The following is a 24,390-nucleotide window of genomic DNA, read 5'->3' on the forward strand; positions in this document are numbered from 1 at the left end:
GGCGCATTATAAATACTTAAAATTACTCAACAAACATGCATATACAGTACTCGTACATTCAGTTTACATCATATTATTTAATATGATGTAAATTGAATATTACAATAATAATAAATACGGATCTAGACCTTATGATCTGTTCCGGTCTCATTTTTAATCTACTAGCCTCTTGTGAGGTGTATCTAGCATTTTCTCCCATTTGGTTTCCATTTTATTAATTGTTTAGGATATCCAGTGTTAGCCATTCAGTTTACGTGATCTGTCCAATTTTGTTTATTTGTATTTATGTTTTCTTCTAATGATTTTATTTTTAATCCTTTTAAAATACCTTCATTCATTTTTGATCTAGTAATGTGTATTTTTCAGTTAATATAAAATTATTATATTAATTAATAATATCTTTATTTAATGTCTTTAATTCATTATCTCTATTTTAATCTCCCATAAAGCGTTTAAATTGTGATCCATGAAATACAGTACACTAGAGAGGTAACATCAATTTCAATATTATAAAGTTGGAAACTCTCCAAGATGATGCATTTCTACATCTTAATTTTCTTGGTGACAATAATTCCCATTCTTTCTTCACCTCTTTTTGTAGCAATACACGCTTGCGTTTAGAAAACGTGTATCTTTGCAGAAGAAGCAGGTAAAGTATAATGTGTTCCATAAGTTTGCTATAATTACCGATTTAAAAAAAAAAAAAAAAAAACTCTATTCCAATATTTATTTCTGTTTGTGTATTGTAAATATATGTCTTTTATTTGTTTGTTAAACTAATATTCCAGTTTTATTGTGAACCTACGTTAAACATACTGTCCACTTGCTAATAATTGATCTTTAAATTGTCGATTGAAAACTTAAGAATTCACAATAAATTAACTCCATGCAACGACTAATTAAGTAATATTTATCTAATAATGATAATTTATTTATTTATATTTTGTTTTTGTTGTTAGTAAAATGGAATATCTATTCCATAGACTAGTCACGAAAACGTTTGTTCTTCGGAGAAGATCCAGGTTCAAATCTCGTTCAAGACACCAAAAATCTTTGATGGATTAAAAAACTGAAGCTGATATTAAAGTGAAACACACCGACACAAACATTAACAGCCATAGTATATGCTGATTGCTTGTAGTGAATCGTAAGCTGAAGTATTTCAAGTATCCTCTCCTGCGTTAGACAGGATAAGGAGGAAGGTCGACTTTAGAAAAATAAATACAATAAAAAATAACCTTTTTTTCCTACTGATATCTATTAGGGAAGTTTGCCAAAACAGAAGTGATAAATCGCTCAGCAGTGCTTTATGCTCAAATTATGAACTGAGGTAATTATATCACAGTTCATATTTTAGTGATTGTAATCATTTGTGTTTTACATTACGTGCGAACAGTGGGGGATAAGGGATGTCCCCTCTCATAGCTGCATGTATGAGGTGTTACAATACTCGTACCTGGTTATGTGGTGAATTGTGTTATGCGATATAGGTTTCTGTTTATATAATTAGGATTAGTTTAATAATTTCTTGGTAATTTCTTCGAATCCCGCCGCGGGCATGGATATTTGTTAGTGTCTAGTATATTTGGTAGGTGGCGTTGGTGTAGTTGTGGTCAGTTGGTGGATTGAGCTGTGGAGACAGAGTTGTAGAGCAGGTGCCCTCCCTCGATGAGTCCTTGAACTCCCTGAAGGTGTCAAATAATAATAATAAATAATAATAATAATCATAATAATAATACATAGTAACTCGTATTTTTATGCTCAGTATATTGTGCATATTATGGGTTCGGTTATTTTTCGCTGTTTTTTTTTTTTTTTTTTTTGTTGTTGTTGTTGGTAATTCACTGGTTGCGAGTTTGCGTACACTGTTATTTACCGTACTTGAGTATTAATTCATAAATTTCGTGAATTTTTTTTTTTTTTTTTTAAGCTAGATTTTTTTCGGGAGAATCTGACAATAACTTGCGAATTTCATTTATGCATATAATGAACAGAATGATTGATAATATTGCTTCTTGAAGGACTCCATTGTGTGTGTGTGTGTGTGTGTGTGTGTGTGTGTGTGTGTGTGTGTGTGTGTGTGTGTGTGTGTGTGTGTGTGTGTGTGTGTGTGTGTGTGTGTGTGTGTGTGTGTGTGTGTGTGTGTGTGTGTGTGATAGAAATAGTAAGAAGCAATTAGTAAGTGTTGCTTTAAAAAAATAGGGCAACTGCAGTACAATTATTTAAAATGAAGAAATGTATAACAGTTCCATTCTAAAAACATTAACAGCAAAACAGTCAAGATTAGCAATGATGTCACACCACGTGACTTAGACGACTACAATTTAACTGTTCACTCCAGAAACGACTGCTCTATTGGCGCAAGACGATCTCATTCTAGCTTTAATTATTAGAGATCGATGTTACGGTACTTCAGCGAAATAACATTAAAAACTATTCTCATAATCAACTAATTATGGCATATTAAATGATTGTACAGTATCGTTCTTAGCAGTGAATCAGCAACTACAATGCTAACCTACTAATGTCACATATTTTTGCTATGAAAATCGATCTCTCTTTCTCCCTCTCTCTCTCTCTCTCTCTCTCTCTCTCTCTCTCTCTCTCTCTCTCTGTGTGTGTATATCCGGCCGAGAATAGCCCTATTTGTCAGATATCTTATGTTAGCTTCATTTGAATAATAAATACAGGTACAGTTAACATTTAATGGTTATATACCGATTAAGAAATTAGAAAAAATATCTGTTATGAAAAAAACAGAAATAAAAAGAACTCGAATATTTTTTAATGTCGATTTAAGTTCCAAGTCATCTGAAAGGTACCGATTTTCAAACAGAATAATATTCGTTATTTATAGGTACTGTCTCTAGTCAGTCAGGATAGTTTTGGATTATGTGAGTGTTTGAGGCTACAGGAAAGAGTTGCAAAATTGTCAGGCACTAATGGAGTAGGTAGTGTGTGTGTGTGTGTAAAACAGCTATCATCGGTGTCTTTTGTTTCTGTTACTGAGAGATAATTTTTAAACCAGGTATGTAGTGTTCCTCTCATTCCAACTAAATATAACTCGGTCAGCAGTATTTCATGGTCAGTAGTGTCCAAAGCTTTTAGACAAAGGGTATAAAAATAGCGAACTTGCTTCATCGAGTGCTTGCTTCTGTAATATCTTATATTACCATGGTAGTGTTTTTAGCTTTTTGGAAAGCATACTGCTTTCGAAAAATGTTGCGTTTCTACGAGTAGTTTTGTAGTCTTGTGTATTTACATTTATACGAAGTTTAGGGATGACGTGTAGGGGTTAGCTAGAGGTCTGTTGTTCTGAATGTCATTTCGTTTTCATTATTTGTAAATAGGTATAATTATCTCGTCAGTGAGAAATAGAAAGAGGTATGTGTGGGGGGGGAGGTACCTCCACTTGCTGCAAAAACAGAGGCAGCTCTCTCTCTCTCTCTTTCTCTCTCTCTCTCTCTCTCTCTCTCATTTAATAAATAAATAAAATGTGTACCATGGCTCTGTTTCGACTGAACTCGAACACAGTTATTGTTTGGCCCTAAAAAAACATCTCAGCTCGACTGTGTTTATGCAGCACTTACATAACTACTTCTCATAATAGCTCTATTCAGAATTTAGCAAAACTACACTTTGAGTAACTTGAAGTTGGAGTCGTAGAGTACACGGTGAATAGTGTAAACGATATCGCTTAACCTAAGAAAACATAAATAAATAAATAAATGCCCCAGAGCCTCTTTGGCATCGTCCGCATTCTTCGATCCTCTTACAGCAGTGTTATCGCACAGATAATTGAAGACCAGGGAATCGAGCGTCTCTCTTACGAGAGAAAATTGGAAAAACTCTTCCCACATGTGCAATTTAAAGAGGAATTTTTTCGATGTCTTTGCACTTTAAATGGGACCTTTCCAAACTTCCGGTCGTTTATGAGTTTTGCAGTAAAGTGTTCTGATTAGAGTGTTTTTGGAGCTGGTGGGCGGGGGGGGGAATGCTAACGACTGATTTAAACTTCACCACAAATCGATAACGAATATCTTCCCGTCCCTTCCATCTGGCACGGAAAAAAAAAAAAAAAATCACGAAGACTTTCTAGATGAGACAACACGTTTCGCTTATATTATGTTTTTTCTCTCTCTGTGTACACGCTACAATACGAGATTGCCAAAGTATAATCGAATTTCGCTACTAATAATAACACATAAGATCTTTAATGTTAGCTTTATGTTTGCATAAAGATTTTAGTCTAGCATACAGACAGCCAAGCCTTCCTGAATATAATAATAATCAGTATGAAATTACATGTAGAATTAAAACGAATACAAATACAACATTATAAGTTTTACAATTAAATATATGATTTAAAAAGATCTCTGCTAAATGCTTATGAATTTTTGACTCGAAAAATTTAAAAGGTTTGTCCATAATTTCAATTTGTTTAGTATAAAGGAGACATTATAGCTAGATCGCAACCTAACAGCTGATAATATTATCTAGTCGTATCATACGCTGAGCTTCCTCCTCATCCGTAGTTACATATAAAATTAAACAATAAATTTGATTCCGATGTCTATTGCATTCTATTTTACAAAAAAAAAAAAAAAAAAGTTAGACATAATAAACTGCCAGATAGGGAGAGAAGATGAAAACATTGTGCTTTGCGTTGCTCCCTTATACATCAGATTCTCTGAATCAGAAGTGAATTCGGATTCGGTTATATCTAAGATTCTAGTATCAGAATATACGTATATTAAACTCCATAGCCTCATGGGTGTTCGTTGAAGGGCTGTTGCGTATCGATGAGATTCGACCTGTGTAGTGCAGAGCTTGCAATGATTGTACAGCAGACCTTGAAAAAACTGTCAGATAGAGTGAGAAATCACTATACAGACTCTTCATATCAGGTGGATATGTTTCAAAGTGTGTCGTCCCATTTATTGAGCTTAATGACAGGGATTTTGATGCTAGGATATTTCCCCTAGCTTGGACTAAGACCTTTGTCATCATAAAGATCGAACATTTTATTGACGATTATATATATATAGGGTGTTCGGTTTATCGAAATATCAGTACCAGGAGATAGCCGGATTGACGACAAAGAAATTGAAAAAATTACAAAGTATCGCGATTTGCAAGTCGAAGTTGAACGAATCTGGCAAAAGAAAACGAAAGTTGTTCCCATAATAATAGGTGCTTTATGCACCGTCTCTAAAACATTAAAAAAAAAAAAACATCTAGAAGCACTCGAGTTAGATGGATTAAAAATTGGGCAGCTGCAAAAGGCCGCTTTGTTCGGCACAGCATTCATATTCAGAAAGTATTTCCACAACTCATAGGGCCTTGGGTAGGGCTCGAATTAGTGGAATAGTCTAAGTTCTGATCCAAGTACTGCGCTTTTTATCTAAATGTAATACAGAGCAATGATTTTTTCATTTTCCTATGGGTAATCCTCAACTTGTTGGTCAATTTTTTTTTTGTCAGAGTCGCATTTCACTTCCGTATGTCATGACCGGAAGTATACAATTGTTGAATATTTTTCTTTTAAAGCAGATCGGGATGTTTCCTTTAAGTGCTTCACTGCGTTTTCCAAAAGTTATCCAGCCAGTTGAATTCTAAGTATAATTCCTAATTCTTAGTCTCCCTCTACTGTGATATTTTGTTATAGGTAAACATGGGAGGTTACTATATCGATTTCCTGGTGTTCCATTTGTATTTGTTTTTTAGCGACGTATTTATTATACTTTTTTTTTTGTCCGTTTATATTTAATCCTTTCTTTTTACTTTCTGCATTCAATTCACTGATCATTTGAAGTTCCGCAGAGTTTCCTAAAAAAACAATGTCATCAACAAACCTACATAAATATTGCTACATCATTTTGGCCAATACAAAAATTTCTCCCTCATGGGGACGTAGTTTGCAGTTTAAAAACTTCTGTCCGGTTCCAACATAATATGTTGCAGTGATCCATAATATAGGTTACAATTCATTAAAAAAAAAAAAAGGAAAATAAAAATGAATGTGAGAATAATGGAGGGAATTTCCTTAGTGCTCTGGGATAGATTTACATATGAATAATGAGAATATTAAGGAAAATAATCGATGGGGAAAGGTGGTGAAGAATAAATTCGATTCAAGCCAAACAGAGGTTATAAAGATCAGATTTTACATTTTACCTTACGACAACACAGTAGAGATATTTAGAGATATCATGTTGATATTATGTTTCGTTGATCTTGAAGAGAGCATATGTAAGATAAAAAGGGAAAAAACTGTTCAAAACACTAAATTCGAATAACGTAAGTAGAACAGCACGGTCATACATGAGTTGCACATAGTGGTATGTGCAACTCATGGTATATTAAATACGATATAAGGCAGTATTATACGTTATCTCCACTGTTATTTTTAATCTATATGGACCAGATTATTAAGGAAAGGGATATTAAACTTGGTATTCAAATAGAAGATATTGTGCATAGAGACATTTTAACATATAGGCGGTGCCCAGCAGCCACGAGGTCATCGATCTCTTGGAGCAGCCTCTGCAGCAGCTCATATATAACTTCACCGATTATAAAATTAACTTTTAATTTAGTTTTTATATAAATCACATGTTAATAAAATATAAGAGTATAGAGTAAATTACATATCGACTTTCGAAGTGACATAATATACGTCAGCGCTACTGAAGTAAACACTTGAAGAATTGATGATTATTTGGGACATGAATTTCGATGAGAAAACAGTTTCAATCTTCGTCATTTTTAGTTCTTTTAACAAACAATCTTCTGTGCTCTCATATTCTTCAACGAATCTGTTTTAAATATTGTGATATTATTTACAATGAAATTTTATTGCCTGTATTAGATGTGACGAATATAATGTTAAATGCCACAGCAAAAACTATGCATAAGGTTTTCACTGCGGGGAAAAAAAGTTTTCAAATGCCTCTGATTAATTTGAAAAATATTTAATAATAAAAATTTGATTTTTATTATTTAAGAGGCTAAGTAAAGCTTCTACAAGTTTTTGAGTCTCTTTAGTTAAAATTAATAACTGCTGAATTTGGTTTCCATACAGATTTGGTATGGAAGTTCAGGAACAAAAAGACTTAAAATATGAAAATAGGCAGAACAAAAAACAAAAATACCACCCATTTTCATTAGTGAACCTATGTTGTAGAACATATAGGTTTAGTGAGGTACAATTTTTAGACAAGATGGCAATTTAAATATAGAAGAGATAACGGAATAAGCATTGTAGGTATGGTGGGAGCCAACTGATTAAATTTATATAGAATCAAACAGAAATCAGCAAAAACACTAAAGTTTTTTAACTTAATGCAAGTTAGCTGGTATAATATTGACGTGGCAAGGATTCTCTATCATGAAACTCGCGTTTTTCATCCCAAACTTCCAGAAGAACATGCCAGACATAATACACTAACCTCAGAACTTTCGTTTATTTCAACATAATTACAAAGAAGATAGATTAAAACCTATTTTAATTATTGGATCTGAGAGATTAATCGAAGACTACACACCAAAGATATGAAAGTTCTGAGAAAAATTATAGAAATGAATAGATGGAATCAATTTCAGAATTAAATCAAAAATAAGTATAATAGAATGGAAATTGTCACTGTTAGTATTCAATAATGTGCCATCAGAGCTAACTAAAGTTAGCATGGACAAGTAAAAATGGAAGAGGAAAGATTCGTAAATGAACTGCTTGATGCCAGGTTGGCAGAAAAGTGACCCAGAAGACAAAGATCTCGGTGAAGTGAAACAGTTTCAAGTGCCTTAGAGCAGTGCTTCCCAAACTTTTGGATGTAAAGGTCCCCTTGGAAAAATTAAAATATTTCACGGTCCCCGTCGGAAAAAAAAAAAGTATTATAGACATACATTTATATTCAATACAAAACACACACAGCGAATATTGCAAAAATCAAATGCAAATATTACATTTTTAGCATCTTACACACATATTTGACATGGCACACTTAGTCTTAAAACATTTTAAATTTGTGTTCATTATTTCACGGCCCCCCCCCTCAACATAACTAACGGCCCTCAAGGGGGCCGCGGCCCACAGTTTGGGAAGCGTTGCCTTAGAAGACCGAAATGTAAAAGCTGATAAATAACAGATCATTTTTGAATAAATAACTACACATACAGTTTGGAAAAACTGTATGACACTATGGATCATGATGATGACCCACAATAAACTTACTAGGAGAAATAACTTAATTCTTGTTAATCAGAATTTACGGTATTTTGCAGCGATATTAGTATAAATTTTTAATCGGGTACAATAGTTGATTAGCTATATATATCCGAATTATCAGGATCATACCATCAATTTTAATTATCCAAGAAAATGAGAATGTTTAGAAGATCTGAATTTTGAATAATGGATGCTTAATATACAATATACTAAACTCTCCTAGTTTTTATTTAAAAACAAAACAAAACAGAAACAATTGTGAGGTACATACTAAAGATTATTAAAAAAAATAAATAAATAAAATGAAACCAGTCATCAAGAAACAGCAGTCATTCATCTAGCATTACCCATCAGTAGTTAAAAGCCTATAAACTTCTCAGAGTGAATCAGGGTTTTAACATTCTTCACGTGATTATTCTAATACCATAATCCTTAACAGCGATGAACATAAGATAAACTCTCTCTATATAGAATAATATCCCTGAAGTCACTACCATGACTACTATTTCTCATAAGTGACTCGCATTACGAAAGAATTGCTTGATACTTATGCTAGTCACGTTGTTGAGGGGCTGAACAGACATTTGATGAATGGCTTACGGTTTCCACCTCAATTAACACAATCATCCGTGTAAAGATCGTTGTGTAGTATATAGATGACATCAGGTAGATTTTTATTGTTTCGTTATATTCTTTGATCGCGTACATTGGATAACTAATTTATAGAGAAGAAAATAGGCAGTTTTTAGACACTAAAACATATTAGACTACAGTTATATATATATATATATATATATATATATATATATATATATATATATATATATATATATATATATATATATATATATATATATATATATAAGGAAAATTTTGAACGATGAGTAATATAAAACAGACATTTTGTTATGAAATGTAAGGGACAATTTAAAAAAGAAAGAAAAAAAATACGAACGGATATTTCTGAAATGAAATAACAACTTTACTGTTTCCATAGTAACTTTATCATAACAATTGCACACGCAATGGGAAATTCAAGTGCTATGGGAGGAAGTGACGTACTGACAGCATTCGGTCTTGAGATGTCATTAACAGTATGAATGTAAGCATTAAATGCGAGTTCAAAATACGCACATTTGGTTTCATTAATGCTCTACATACAAATAAGTTTTACTTGAGAAATAAATTTGACTTATTTTGATAATATATTACAAAAAAAATTATAACTACGAAAGCAAATTACACAACAAAAAAAGCGAGTATTGCAAACGACAGTATTACATCACCGCATAACACATGACCATGACTTCTACTGCAGTTTAATGACCTTGAACTAGATTAAAATCTGAAAGTGTAGCTCTCCTGTAGAACTTTATGTTTCGTCTCTTATCGTTAGAGGTCAGCACCTGCTATCTTAATCTTGAAGTAGGAATAGCTTGACAATGCTGTGAACTCCAGCAAGTTTACTGAAACTTTCTTCGGTACGAGTCATGGAACAGGGCAATGGCAGCACGCGTGGCAAAAGACTAAGCCGCATGAAAGTGTACGTCTTTGTCTGCTACGTCTATAATAAAGGTATGTTGTATTTAGCAATCACAATAGCTTTAAAAAAGTCTACATGTGGGTCTCGTGAAGTGATATAAATTTAGGCTTAGGTAACAAGGACAGATTAATAGAAAACATTGCATTTTACTGAATGCGTGCCGCTTCGCAGAATACGCACCAACAGCCACCTAAATATGCTAATAAATTCAATAGCAGCACCAATATTACTTCCGTGATACGGTCGATGTATCAGTAACTACCAGAAAGCTTTCATAGTTCAAAGGTTTGGTTTATCTCACTGTCTTTGCAGACGCCGTCAACTGTAACAATTCTTTGAAGCCAGTGCCACCTGTGAGTAAGCGCTTGTCAACAAGCGTCACCAGATATTATTCATAAAACATATTTCAGATCATGGCGGCGTAAAACTTATGTTCTTACGAAATATTTTTGTAATAATTTAACAACGAAGATATTCCTATCTACTTAGAAAAGACGTCAGAGACATACGAACATTCGCTTAGAATAAAAAACCAAAAACAACTTTATTTTATTAAATAATAATAATAATAATAATAATAATAATAATAATAATAATAATAATAATAATAATACAATTGTATCAGGCACTGTCATATAAACTAATTAACGTAATGTTTTAAATTTTAAAATGATAATTTTTCTTAAATGTGATCATTCTATTTCTAAGTATGTTGCTTTAGCGTGAGGATCAAATAAAAAAAATTTTTTTTTTTCAGAAGAATGAGAAAGTGGCTAAATGAGACAGCCTTTGATAAATGTATATACCGTATTTAGAACTTTGAAAATCACCCATAAATTAGGTATTGAGATCTCAATGACGGGGAAGGTAGCAACTTTTGTGACAGCTGGGTAAAGAATCTATTACATCCTAGATTTCTAGAAAATTACTCATTTTACAAAACTCATTTTTGTATCTCACGAAATAGCTTCAAAAAGTACATGATCGCTCGAAGTCTGTAATCATATAAAATTAACATTAGCTAAATTATATTTCAGGTATACTATAAGATATACTTTAATATTTATCTTTTGATACACTTATTATTATTATTTTTTAATTCACTTGAAGAATTGGAAAATTTTTTGAACATCTGCATTATGAAGTCGACTGTTAACTGGTCATGTAGTTGACTGTCTATCAAGTCTGCAGCTAGATCGGACGTCTTGCAGCGACTCTAAGGCCTTCTAACTATTTCTCAACCCTTTGCCTAATAAAGCATGGCCGCCGGTCATTGGAATGTGCTTATTGTATCCTAGATCTTAAGTTTTATTATTTCATGACTTGCTTTTTTTTGCTAGAGAAAATTTTGTCCAGACCCTTCTGCTATGACACTTGTCTACTTTAATATTACAGCTATTATAGTACACCTTTCCTATAATAAGAAACTGGTTTTCATTTTAACGTATGTAATTGTGACAGATTATTGGTATTCCTAGCTGACTGCAATTCTAGTGGGGTTAAAAGCATTGCCACAACTGAAAATATTTTTTTCGTTCTGTTTATATCCATCCAGTTTTCTTCTGTTCCTTAGACGGGTTGAATCCCCCCTGTTAGGAGTTTTAGGCAATTTAATTTTGCCTGCTTTCCATTTCTCTGTTGCATCCCTCTCGAAGGTAAGTATTTTATGTCTGTGGACATGTCTGGTCATGGGATTGGTTTGTGGGAGGAAAATCCCGAACCCCCTGTTTGTGACCGGGTAACTCACCTTCAATTGAAACGTCCTGATAAAGGTTCTTTCCCTTCTAGACGAGATTCGAACCCAGGTGTTTCCTACCAAAGGGCTTCGATTTTACCGACTGAGCTACGGGGGGATCTTGTTCATATCATTGAATTCAAAATGAATTTACGTTTATGTCAAGTGAACGTAAACTTTTTTTTTCCCAGAACATCATGTGTCCTGGTTTTACTCCCTTTGAATATAGATCCCGAGAGGGAATATGGAAACCCCCCCCACCTCAAATAAATAAATAAATTTGTGAGTTTGTATAATAATTAGGTTACTGGATCATCTTTCTCTGCTGAAAAAAAAAAAAAGTAATGAACTTCAGATGGCGAAAATAGCAAATAACAGCCAAAGAAACAAATCTGTAGAAATAAGATGATTTGTCTCAGGTTGTTATTATTATTTTTTATGTGAGAAGAATATATAAACATTAGTCCTTGCTGGAACTGCTGTGGGATGATGTGTTTTCATGCGAATCAAATTGTAGTAGGTGCGTAAGTAGGTTGGGATGAATAACCACCTCGAAAGAAATTTTGGATGCAACATAATAACAAGCTCTCTCTCTCTCTCTCTCTCTTTCTTTCTCTTAAGAGTCTTCAGCCCATAAATTGTGCTTAATACAAAATATCTGAACGGTGTGATCATTTTTATTACTTTTTTTGAATATTTTTTTTTTTTATTATTCTTGCTCATAAATTACAAAATCGAGAATTCTAAATTCTTATACCAAAATTTCCTGGTTGTCTTTCCTGCTTGTATAGTTTCAGTTGTCGTCATATATTTTGCAATGATGATCAACTATTCACTTATTTAAAAAAGTTTACTTCTTCATAAGAAGGTTCCACCACTGGTTTGCCAATCACTGCTAACACTTCAGAAGGCAAGCAGGTGTGCGTTTCCAGACCGAGCGTTTTTGTCGAATTGTGGTGCGAATTTGCAGTGTCTTATTCCTGCTATTCTCTATAACCAACGCAATTTCTAAAAAAGCCTAATCTAGATAGTGTAAGAAATTCGGTTATGAACCGGAACTTGAGCTTTAAATAATACAAAATGCTATTTGTCTTTAGCTCGAAAATAATGCAAACAATAAAAAGAATTGCAGTTGTAATTCTATTGCTTTTCTTTAAGATCCTACCTTCAGAAACGTAGTTTTTAGGACTACGCAGTTTTGCTGATGGAACTTGGCATAAGTACTGGCTACGTCACTGACTGTGCGAAGCATATTAACGCTTTTCTTTTCTTTCTTTTCTTTTTTTTTTTTTTAACAGGAAGGTAAGGGGGGGGGGGAATGTTCTGGTCGTTTGCGTGCGCTGAATCGACAAATTTATGTGTGGGATATTTACTTCGTTTCCTGTGGGCACGGAATTGATAAGCGGTAGGTAGTTCAGTGTACAGTCAGTCGTGGCAGCAGCAGCTCTTTCTTTTTTTCTTTCTTGCCAGTGGCAGAATGAGAATAAAGTATTCGAGTAGTTGACATAGTCTGCATTTCTTCACATCACCTTCGAGTTTATTGATACGGTTTTGGGAACAGTTTTGGTTCTAAATATGCCCTTTCGTTTAAACAACCTTATCCAGATGACTTTGTAATACAGTGTCTTCATACATTATGTTTGGGAGAGTTGGAAATAAGCACCACATTTTCTAAAAGTGCCTTAAGTAAAACATGTGGTAGAGTAATCGATTGTTGGATGACCAGATGCTCTTAAAATAAGCGTGAACGAAGTGAACTTTCAAATGTAATGTGAACAAATGAATGTATAACCGTTTCAGTATGGGGATAATATCAGGTTGAATGGACAGGCTTTAGACAAATTAATGAATACAGAATTCGATATTTTAGTCGATGGAGAATAAATAGAGAGAGATATCCTAGATACTCCCATACGATAACAACAACGGATATCAAGAAAAATCGAAATTATTCTGTGAAATTGACTACGCATGTAAAGGGACTGTATCACAACTTTGAGGATAATCAATGGGTTTAGTTGTTCGTCTAACAGGAGTTGAAGAGGAAAGTTAATTGAAGTTTATAAGTTTGAACCCCTGATTATATATATATATATGACAGATATTATTAGTTTGCTGCTGTAGGCTGAACGAAGCTCTGCTAGTGAACATAATATGCAAATAGTGAAGAATAGATATATAACAAGTCTGGGGATGTTGGTTAAAATTTATTTATATTGATTATCTAATTTCGCTGTGGTAAACATCCGTATTGTTACGCTTGTGTATAAAGATTTATGGAAAAATAAATAAATAAGAATAAAAAGTGAGAGAATGATTCATTTGTACGCATTATAGGAAGAGAAAATTTGTATAATAAATAGTTTTCTGCGAGGATAGAAATGGAAAGAGAATGTGGTATACTTAAAAGACAACCTGTCAATTCTTCCCAAGCATACTGTCTTGTTTAATTGGAAATCACTTAAGCTGAAAAAAACGAAGTTTTCCTCTAAGTAGTGCACAGATCACTGGAAGAGAATAAATTTTGATCTTCCATCTTATAAACGTTGCTCGTGCGTGTGTACAGTCGATGAGAAGTTTGTTACTACTGCTGGCAGGCAACAACAGGTTGCTATCTTTAGACGACGTATACACTTTTATGTACGTCTCTGACTATTTGAATAAAGAAATAGTCCTGGAGTATGCTATCGTCGTTGGCTATACTGTTGTTGGCTTTCGCCGAGCCATAAAAATAAATAAATAAAGTTGCTTCCGGACTAGAAGCTTAGAGGAAGTAGAATGCGAAATGATTCAAAGAATGATAATTTTTCTTCTTTTTTTTTATTATGAGGAAGAGTTGATGGCCTAAAGATAGCAACCTGTTGTTGTTTGCCAGCTTAGTAACAAACTTCTCATCGACTGTACACACGCACGAGTAGCGTCTATAAGCTAGAAGATCAAAATTTATTCTCTTCCTGTGAAAGCATCTTTCTGTGTACTACTTACTGGAAAACTTCGTTTTTTCCAGCTTAAGTGATTTCCAATTATTATTATTATTATTTTAAATTTATACTCAAAGACTTGAGTCACCTTTGCCATCCATCTACTCAACACATTATTATCTTAAGGTAGGCGCATATCGAACAGAGATGGTCATGGCTTCCAATACAAGTATCGTTATACCGCACATTAAAATAAATATTTTTTAATCTGATATGAAAAAAAGGAGGGGGAATACAAAAATGTGTTTGCTTCCAAGCCAGTTAAGTCACATCATTGCAATAACACACATAATAAATAATAAAAAGTCAGAAGAATATACTTTCGTTTGCAAAAATTATATTTGCAGATGCAAATCCGCCAAATTGCGATTGTTCGTGAGTGAGATCCACATAAAAATTGCTTAAGTGTATCTGATCTGATTTTTCACTTTCAGTCGTTTCCGACACTTTGGTGACTTTGTAGGCATTGACCACAAGGTATTCCTGGTGAGATTTTTACAGGGTAGGTCACCATTACTTCCCCCTTCCCGCCATTTTATCCGGGCTCGGACCTGCATATGACTGGGACGTATTCATGACTGTAATCCATGTGTGCTCACGGGGCTGTTTGTCTGTTCTGAGGGACGAAAAACCCGAGTTTCCGGGTGAAAAAACCCCCTACCTGTGTATGAAACCGACTAACTCACCTTTAGTCGAAAGAGATCAGATAAAGGTACCTTACGTCACCGACAGGAATCGAACCCAGGTCTTTACGACCAAAGGGCTTTGTCTATACTGACTGAGCTACGGAGTCTCTCGTTTAAGTGTAAACGAACACATTTTGTACAAAAATGCCAAAACGTTTTCTTGCTTATGGTAAATTATTGAAAAATCTTTGTGTAATATTATATAATACATCATCTTAAAAAAATTCGACAAGCAAAGCCATTACCCATGCATGGAACTATGGCTCACTTCTACTAGTGAAGACATCAATGTCCTCCCATTTTATTAAGTCCAAAATACGTGAGCATTCCGAATCGTTCTTTGTGGACCGAAAAAAAAAATTTACATGCATCATATCCTACACTACCCTACCGGTGTTTATTTCGAAACTATCTATTCAAGCATAATATTTACTAAAACTGAAAAGAAAGTTAATTACCGTTTATAGATCAAAGGCAATTTGCGCTCAGGCAGCCAGGTGTTTCGTGCAAATTTTAGGCGTTGACCAAACTTCAAAGTCTATCTCTTTAGCTGTTCGTGCATGCGCATATTCTAGCGATGAGAATGTTTAAATATTCAACATTAGGGTGGCAGCATTCTAGAACTCCAAATCTCATCTTCACCCGAGGTATTTGCATAATTACTGGATGAGACTAAGAAAGCAATCATCTTTGTCGTTCCCTCTCTTGGACACATAGTTCCCGTTGACTGCTTACAAGCAGTCAGCGTGAACGTATAATCAGTGTAAGATGACATGTAATCAGTGTAGAGAGCTGAAATCTGTAAGATTTTGTTACTACATTGCTATAACTTTTTTCCTAAGAATATCAGATGGCTGTTCTACCGATAAATTGTGTGAATTTTCTGGTTTGGATGTTATGTGAGATGAAAATCTCGAGATTAGAGGAGGATTTCCTGCCACTTGAGTATCAGACTAACTAAGACCTTATTTCGAATATATATATATATATATATATATATATAGAGAGAGAGAGAGAGAGAGAGAGAGAAATACCAGGCTTAGAAATACCAAGGTTAAGTAATACAGAGCTTATAAGCTCTGTATTACTTAACCTTGGTATTTCTAAGCCTGGCTCCCACTGATGAGACCTCAATAAAGGTCGAAACCGGTCTGGGTAGTGGCCCCTTGCCTTTAATGCATAGTATCATACATCTCCTCAAGGAGATGGGCTTTGCATTAGGGGCAAATATTAAGAATAGTGATCAGAGCTTATTACACCTTTACCACGAGTTGCCTAGACTTTCACTACCTTGTGGGTCAGTTAGACCCACACTACGTGCAGGCGCAAACTTGACTTATTTGTCTGTTTGCTTACTTGGGAAATGGAGTAAAATCAGGTTTAAAATAGCTTAGTATCTTTAACATATATATAGATATATATATATATTCGAAATAAGGTCTTAGGTTTAGATAGATTTTAACTTTAATTAAGTTAAGGTCTGAATTAGGTTGAAGTAGGTTAAGGTCTAAGGTCTTAGTCTTAGATAGATTTTCACCTGATTTGATAATGTTCAAAAATAGCCCTCACAGCAACAATGCTCTGTAGTAGTAAGGATCTAATTTTGACTAGTTCGCAGATATAATGAGATGAAACAATTTACGTATCTTTGATTATTGTAAGAGTGAGTCGATTTTTGGTACTTTATTATTAATTGCAAACTTTTTGAAAAACTTATGATGCATAAATATCGAATTTGCAAACATCGCGTTTCATGAAAAAAAAAGTAGCCCTGCTTTAATCAGAAATTAAAATTAACTAATGAATTAAGTTTTTTTTTTCAATGCTTCTACCATTTAGTGAAATTGTAATCCCCATTAAACTTAATTAGTTGATAAAATTAATAAATACGTTTCATAATAACATATTCAGGAATATGTAGAAATTTAACTTAACGAAGAGTATCACTAATACGCTAGACAAAGAGAGATTGGTAAAAAGAAACTCCGTTGCTTGTTGGTATAAATCTTCAGTAAATGGAGCTAACAAACGTTACATCATTACATTAATTACGTGTGAAAGAACGCATGCCACAGAATATTAAATGCTTTCTTGAGTTCGTATTGTATCAATGAAACTGGCTGGATCACACTTGTCAGCTGTTTTTCTTCAAAGGGAAAAACTCTCATGCTCCATATTACTTGTGGATATCTAGCTGTAATTTAAGATATTCTAGATCAGAGGTCGAGAAGACTCCTCGTTTAGCTTTCAGATATTCAAGGAAGAAGTTGCGATCTGATAAAATGCATAAACATGAATATATCCGAATGGAATGAATGCTTATATATTTTATATTAGAGTAACATTAAATAGTTTTAGAAACAAAATTGACGCCACAATCATTAGTCCTTTATTATTTTTATAAATCGTTATTCTGCCCAAAACAATTTGCATTTATTGTTATATAGATCTCTGTGCTAAAAGGAAAGTTACACTTTTTACTAACTCACATTGATGCATTATCTAATGAAACAATCATTTTAATTAATTATTTAATTTAGTTGCAATTAGCAAACTTCCACTAGTAAATCCTTGAATTTAAAAAGAAAATTGGCCATTTCTTTCGGACGACAACGGAAACTTGCACAATTTCGGAATGTAAGCAGAACTCAATCATGGTAGAATAACACCATCCATCTTATCTGAAAAGATGAAACTATTTGATTATATAATGCAGAAGTCGGAAATCTTTTACTAGCCACATCCTCATCTAGCTTCATAATGAGGGTGAAATAGCTATTACGTGTTAGGAGGTTGAAGAAAATAAATAAATCAGCAACTCATTAAATAACAGCCGATTTAATTTTATTTATGCATAATTATTTCTATGCAAATATAAATAAATTTGATATTAGATATTGAAATTATTAAGAAAACTTGATCTTTGGTAGGATTCTGAAGTTAGGCGGCTCTGGCTAATTTGTATGTCGAACTACATATTAAGAAATATTTTGTATTTGCATGCAATGGATCCAAGGACCGCGAGTTCCCGACCACTGATATATAGAATATAAGCATATTTTTTGACCCGAGTTCGATCCCATTCCATGACGTGAGGACCCTTTATCTGGTCTCTTTCGACTAAAAGTGAGTTAGCCGGTCTCATACGGAGGTAGAGGGTTTTTCGTCCCTCAGAACAGGCAAACCAGTCCCATGAATACACACACGCACACGCACACGGATCTACAGCCATGAATACTTACAACAATGTGCGGGAGAGAGATAGGGTCCTCACCACACTATCCTTACGCCCGTAGTTATCTATGAATCACATCATGATAGTCATCCTCCTGGACGGACACATGATGATGATATTTTTTACTTAACTGCATGTTGCTTCTGAAAATTCATAATTTACACTTTGTACATAATTGTTTTGTTGTTACATTGGGACATCCCTGGAGTCCAAAATTCATTTTGGGAGGCCTAATCTACATAGATCAGTTTATTTACATCGTAGTCAATTATTATACGAGGGGTTTCAGAAAAGTAAAGTAACACTTTTTTTTTTCCTGGAAAATGTTTAATAATAGGAAGTTGAAATTATAATAACAAGAAACAAGTGAACATGCACTACTTCTCCACTCCTATCCTATCCTTCCCATCCGTCCATTAGGGTGGGTCGAGTTCCTTCCCCTACTGAGGGGCTTATGACGAATTAATGCAGCCGTTCATCATTCCTCCACTGCATCCCCTAACGGCGATATTCATGACTGTAATCCGTGTGTGTGTGTTCACAGGGCCGGTTTGCCTATTCTGGGGGACGAAAAACTCGAGTTTCCGAGTGAAAAAAAAAACCATATTTCCGTATGAGACTGATTAACTCATCTTCCGTCGAAAGAGAACATATAAAGGTTCCCCGCCTGACTGACGGGAATCGAACCCTGGTCTCTCCAACTAAAGGGCTCTGTCAATATCGACTGAGCTATGGAGGCTCTACTTCTCCACTCACTCTCCAAATTTATTGATGCTCTTATCCCAACGATAGATTAGTTTATCAGTGTCAGTACTGCATAAGTCCGTGCCCACACCCCGTAACCAACATCGTACGCCTGATCTTCCTCATCCGTTGTGAAATGCTTTTCAGAGGTGTTTCTCGAGGAGATTGAACAAATGGAAGCATGAAAGCGCTGTCTCGGCTGCATGGGAGGAGGAATGCTCCAGAGTTTCCCAACGATTACAGCGCAACCACTCACGAGTGATGTATGCTGCTGCTGCTGCTGTGTGTGTGTGTGTGTGTGTGTGTGTGTGTGTGTGTGTGTGTGTGTGTGTGTGTGTGTGTGTGTGTGTGTGTGTGTGTGTGTGTGTGTGTGTGTGTGGAGTAGCGCTGTCGTGCACCAAAATCAGGCCACTTGTCAGGAATCCTGGTCGTTTGCGTCGAATGTTTGCTTTCAGTTTGCCCACGTTGCACAGTAAAACTCTGCACTGATTATTCCTCTCGACAAGAAGTCCACCAACAGAACGCCTTGGCGATCCCAGAAAAATACAGCTGTGACTTTTCGGACAATGGGAACAGTTTTGAATTTTTTGCACACTGGAGATTGCGAATGTTTCCAGTCATGGAGCCCTGTTTACTCTCCGGGGTAAAGTGATGAACTCACGTTTCGTCTACTGTGACTAGGCGAGCGAGAAAATTCTTGCTTTTGTCGCTGTATCGCAATAGTTCCAGACACATTCTCATGCTTGTTGCCTTGCACTCTTCTGACAATTGTCGGGGAATCCATCGGGAGCACACCTTTTGAAAGCCAAGGACATCGTGAACAATTTCGTAAACAGTGGACTTACTGAAGTTCATAACTTGTGCAGTTGCCAATTTCAGTTGCAATTTTATTTGTCAGTCTTCAAGAACTCTGCGCATATTGCGCGAAATGTTGTCTTCTGTCTTGTTCCATGAAGGTTTGCCCGCCCCATGTCGATCTTCAATGTCACCACGACTTGCTTAAAATTCATGGCACCAAAAACACACCTGCTTCTTTGACATCACCATTTCGCCATACACGGCAACCATTTCACGGTGAATGTCACTTGGTGAAGCTCATTTTCTTGCAAAAAATAAGTAACTTCACGAACATCTTGTTTTGGGCCACACTGCAGTAGCGGTCGGTCTTTTTGAACGTTATTTACTGGTATATTTGTCCGCCGTATTTAATCTCATTTCCCTTTCACCATTATCAAGAAAAAAAAAAGTGTTATCTTTACTTTACTTTACAGAATGATGACTCGTCTGGCTCATCAATGATCCCCATTGACTACTCGTGTAAAACAAAAGAAAACAAAAATTACTGTGCAGTTAGTATGCACAAGAACTTTTAGTTTTTGTGTAACTTTTTAGTTTTTGATTATGCATTGATCTTTTATAGGACATTAAAAGTAAATGAAATAATAATAGAGGTGGTACTAATGATCACTATACCTTTTTACATGGTTTACATGTAAAGCATAGAAACAGATTATTAGAAGGTTACAAAATTTCTATCGGCATAGATAAGTAGGATTTTTTTCTCTCCCAATTTTTTTTAACTGCAATTCAGCAAAATCGTCCACAGAACACACACGCAAGTAGGTACATACATTAAAATACTAGTTGGGATTAGGAGTAGGCACACTGACTCTCACTCACGTTACAATAATACACCAGACGATTTTTAACGTATAATAATACACGTTAAAAATCGAGGTTGCTTGAAACTAGAATTATGCATACAAGTTTCAAGCAACCTCGATTTTTAACGCAAGGAAAATAAATCCTGCTCTGACTACTTCTGTAATAGACATTCACATGTGTATAATTAGTTAAATATCATTCAAGGATATCCATTATTCCTTTATCTGTTGTAAAAAAAAAAATTAATCGTTTTACCACTTTAGAAATATTATACGTCATATCACTGGAAGATAAATCTGTTTTAAAAAACCTTATTTGTTCAGGCTACTTGCATTATAGTAGAACTCTAAATTTGCCATTCTTTTTGAAGCATTATCGGAAGTTTTTACCAAAAGGGTGCAACTTAACCAGGATTAAACAAAGCGTAAAATGTCACAGAAGCAGGAAGCACAAATATGACGTTAATCCGCATGCAACGTAATTTCTTTTCATGCTGAAATGAATAACGTAACCTTGCAATTGAAAGATCGTGTTTGTTACGGATTACTAAAGCAGCAAAACTTGGATGAATGACAAAAATATTGTGTTCATTCGTTCTAGCAGGAATTAGGAATTATTAAAGCAGTTGAATAAAATTCTAAACCAAAAATTTCGGCCTTTTTTTTTACTATACCTGACAAGCTATAAAGTAATGTATATATATTTAAAAAAAAATGAAATTGTTTTAAAAAAAGAGTGCGTGACTTGATTTACTGCTACAGTAGCATCGTTGCATCTGGTTTTTCTGAAGTTAAGGCTGTAAACGATTCCATTAGTGGGTCTCCCTTCTTCTGTCATAAAGCGAGCAAAATTCGCTTTAGCGTTCGAAATTGAAGGTAGTTTGGGGCGACAAGTTAGCGGGAAAATATCTCCAGAACTCGTCATAGATAGCGACGTATCCTCGAGAAAACCACGCATTAAAAAGTTGTCAAAAAGTGAAGGCTGCGAAACGAAAGAAGAAAATAAATCGGATTTTGTGTGTGTGTGTTGTGAGAGAGAGAGAAGAGAGAGCGCACACTCTAGATATTGTTTACACCGGTAGAATTTCTTTGCCTTGTTTTGCCAGAGCATTTTCTGAGTTAATAAAAAGACCACTTAAAGACTAGAAGAAATCCAAACAACCTTTATTGTCTTTTGTGATCTAATTATTTAATAACTAAAATCTGAAGCTCGGATTGTATACTCCAAATAAAAGGAATGCTTCAGTTTGAACCTGCGATAAAAATGAACGATGACCAATGTCCACATAAAATTGTTACATAGTGGAATGAGAACGGTACGAACGGAGAATGCTCATGAAACGGAAGCAGGAGAAATGGGAGTTCTCCCGTTTAATGATTTTTAGCATCCGTCAAAGGATTTAATTTTTTTTTTATTTTGTTCTATTTTCCTGTCGTCACTTTTTTAGCGACATTTTTGTGTGGTTTTGCTTATTTGTCGCTCTCTTCGTGCTAGATATAGACAAAAATTATCTATTCTGTATGACGTTTAATTTTTCCGAGAAACCAGAAGGTTATTCGAAAAAAATAAAAATATGTTAAATCATATTTTATTGGTTGCTGGCCTCTACCTCAGCGGACAATACCACAGAATGTTTGTAAAGTCATATTAATGTGATGTTAGTTCATACTGGATATGCATCGCTTGTCCTAATAATAATAATAATAATAATAATAATAATTTAAACAGTTGATAGATGACTTTTTCCTACGACGTTTTTTTATAATGTGAATCCCACTCACAAAAGACTTAGGATTAGATAATCTGCTTCCAGATTAAGTTGGGAATGGGCTCTCGTCAGGAGATGAAATTCATCCATTACTTAAGACGTTCACAAAATCATATCCACTGGGGGATTCGAACTTACAGCCTGTTGGTGGAAAAGCATGTAAACTAATTACCCTGCCAAGCAAGCCTACTTTGTTTTTTGAGTAATATCAGTATAAATTTCAACCTTTTGTGAGCGGAACTTTGTGTGTGTTGTGAGAGAGAAGGGAAGGCGTACAGTCTAGATATTGTTTACAAAAAATGTTGTGAAGAATCCTCCATTAACATCCACTACTGTTTAAAAGTTCAATAACAGTCATCATGAGATAGAAATAAAATATTTCCCTCAAAATTCATTTTGCATGAAATATTTTCATTAAATCAATGATCCTCAATAACTATAAAGGCGAGGAGATAACAAATATCTGTGATGCAGTCGAAAAGGCTATCTGGACACTCACCCTGCAGTTGGAAAGACCTGGGTTCGAATCCCTTCTAGGATGTAACTTACGACAAAAAAAAAAAAAAACTTACGACAAACTTACTTTGTCGTAATTTTTTTTTATTATTTTTTGTCTCGCAAATAGACAGCCCGGCTGGAGAACACACGCAGTTGACCTACATAAATCTACAGTCTCATAACCTTTAGCTGCTGCGACTGTAATGAAAAGCGTTCTCGGTACTGACAATGAAGCAGTGGAAAATTCCAGGCCCTACGAAAAATTTATAAGGGTGTAACTATATAAAAGGATGCACATTTCAGTACTTTGGCTCGTCGCCTAAAAGAGAGAGAGAGAGAGAGAGAGGAATATGAAACCTATGATTCAAGACTTTGAGCACAGAAGAAATCAAGAAAAATATTTTTCGATAGAACTCAAACAGCAATAATTAAAAATGATTAAGACTGATTCAAATTAAGTGGATATTGAATCCAACATTATTTCTTAGCAGAATAAGAAACTCAAAGATAGCAAATTTATCTAAGAGTTTCATGCCGAATATAGAAAACTATAAAAGTTCGGCAAGTCCAAGCGTAGGCCAATAGGTGGTATATGCTGGCTCTTTATTTCAGTAATGTTTAAAATGTGCACAATGAAAGCATGTGTTGACATAAAATATTTAATGTGACTCCCGCTCACGAGTTTTTGTAAACCTATAGTATATTAGTAGCGTGGGTAGATTAAGTTTTTTTTTCGTTTTTCATTTTGTACAGTACTGTATATTTTTTTGTAATTTTGTATTTTTAATAATAATAATAATAACCGATTTATTATTATTTTGCATTTACAGTTTTAAATTGCTTTATTAGTCGATCAAATTGGATATTCCAACTAAGGAATAGAGGTAATCCTCGCTTAACGCGATTAATTAATTCACCAATTAATGCGCACCAAGCGAAATCGCGTTAAGCGAATACAATAAAAATAGGAATAATTATAATTCATCTATCAGTTAGCGTAAATTTGGAAAAAAAATACAGTATAAGCTATGCTAGAGGATAAAACCATTAAAATTAATAAATATCAATTGCTTAAATTTTTAAATTAAGGGGATAAAAATCCCTTGTTATTTTACAGCCAGTATGCGAAACTCTAAGATCGAAAACTACGATCTAAGAGTTTCATGCTGAAGAACTATCGGCGAATCCAAGCGTAAGTGACCACCTGGTAGTACAACACCAAGGCAACTCGAAGCAAAGGTGAAGCAAGCTCCCTCACTATCCTTGATATTTTCTCATAATGTGAAAACACACAAGGCTCCAAGG

General features: G+C 34.5%; 1 protein-coding gene across 1 annotated transcript in view; it reads left to right on the plus strand.

Annotated features, from left to right (window-relative positions):
- The first annotated feature begins 9,667 nt into the window (after positions 1-9,667).
- LOC150101658 (uncharacterized) overlaps positions 9,668-24,390 on the plus strand; it is a 321,244-nt gene continuing 306,521 nt past the window's right edge. Inside the window, exon 1 of the mRNA XM_090399849.1 lies at positions 9,668-9,805. The gene's annotated coding sequence lies outside the window, so the exon portion shown is untranslated. The remainder of the gene's footprint in view (positions 9,806-24,390) is intronic.

This window comes from Typopeltis vanoorti, chromosome 11 (genome assembly GCF_054136105.1).
Source record: "Typopeltis vanoorti isolate ZY-2024b chromosome 11, IOZ_Tvanoo_1.0, whole genome shotgun sequence".
NCBI classification, from domain to species: domain Eukaryota; kingdom Metazoa; phylum Arthropoda; class Arachnida; order Uropygi; family Thelyphonidae; genus Typopeltis; species Typopeltis vanoorti.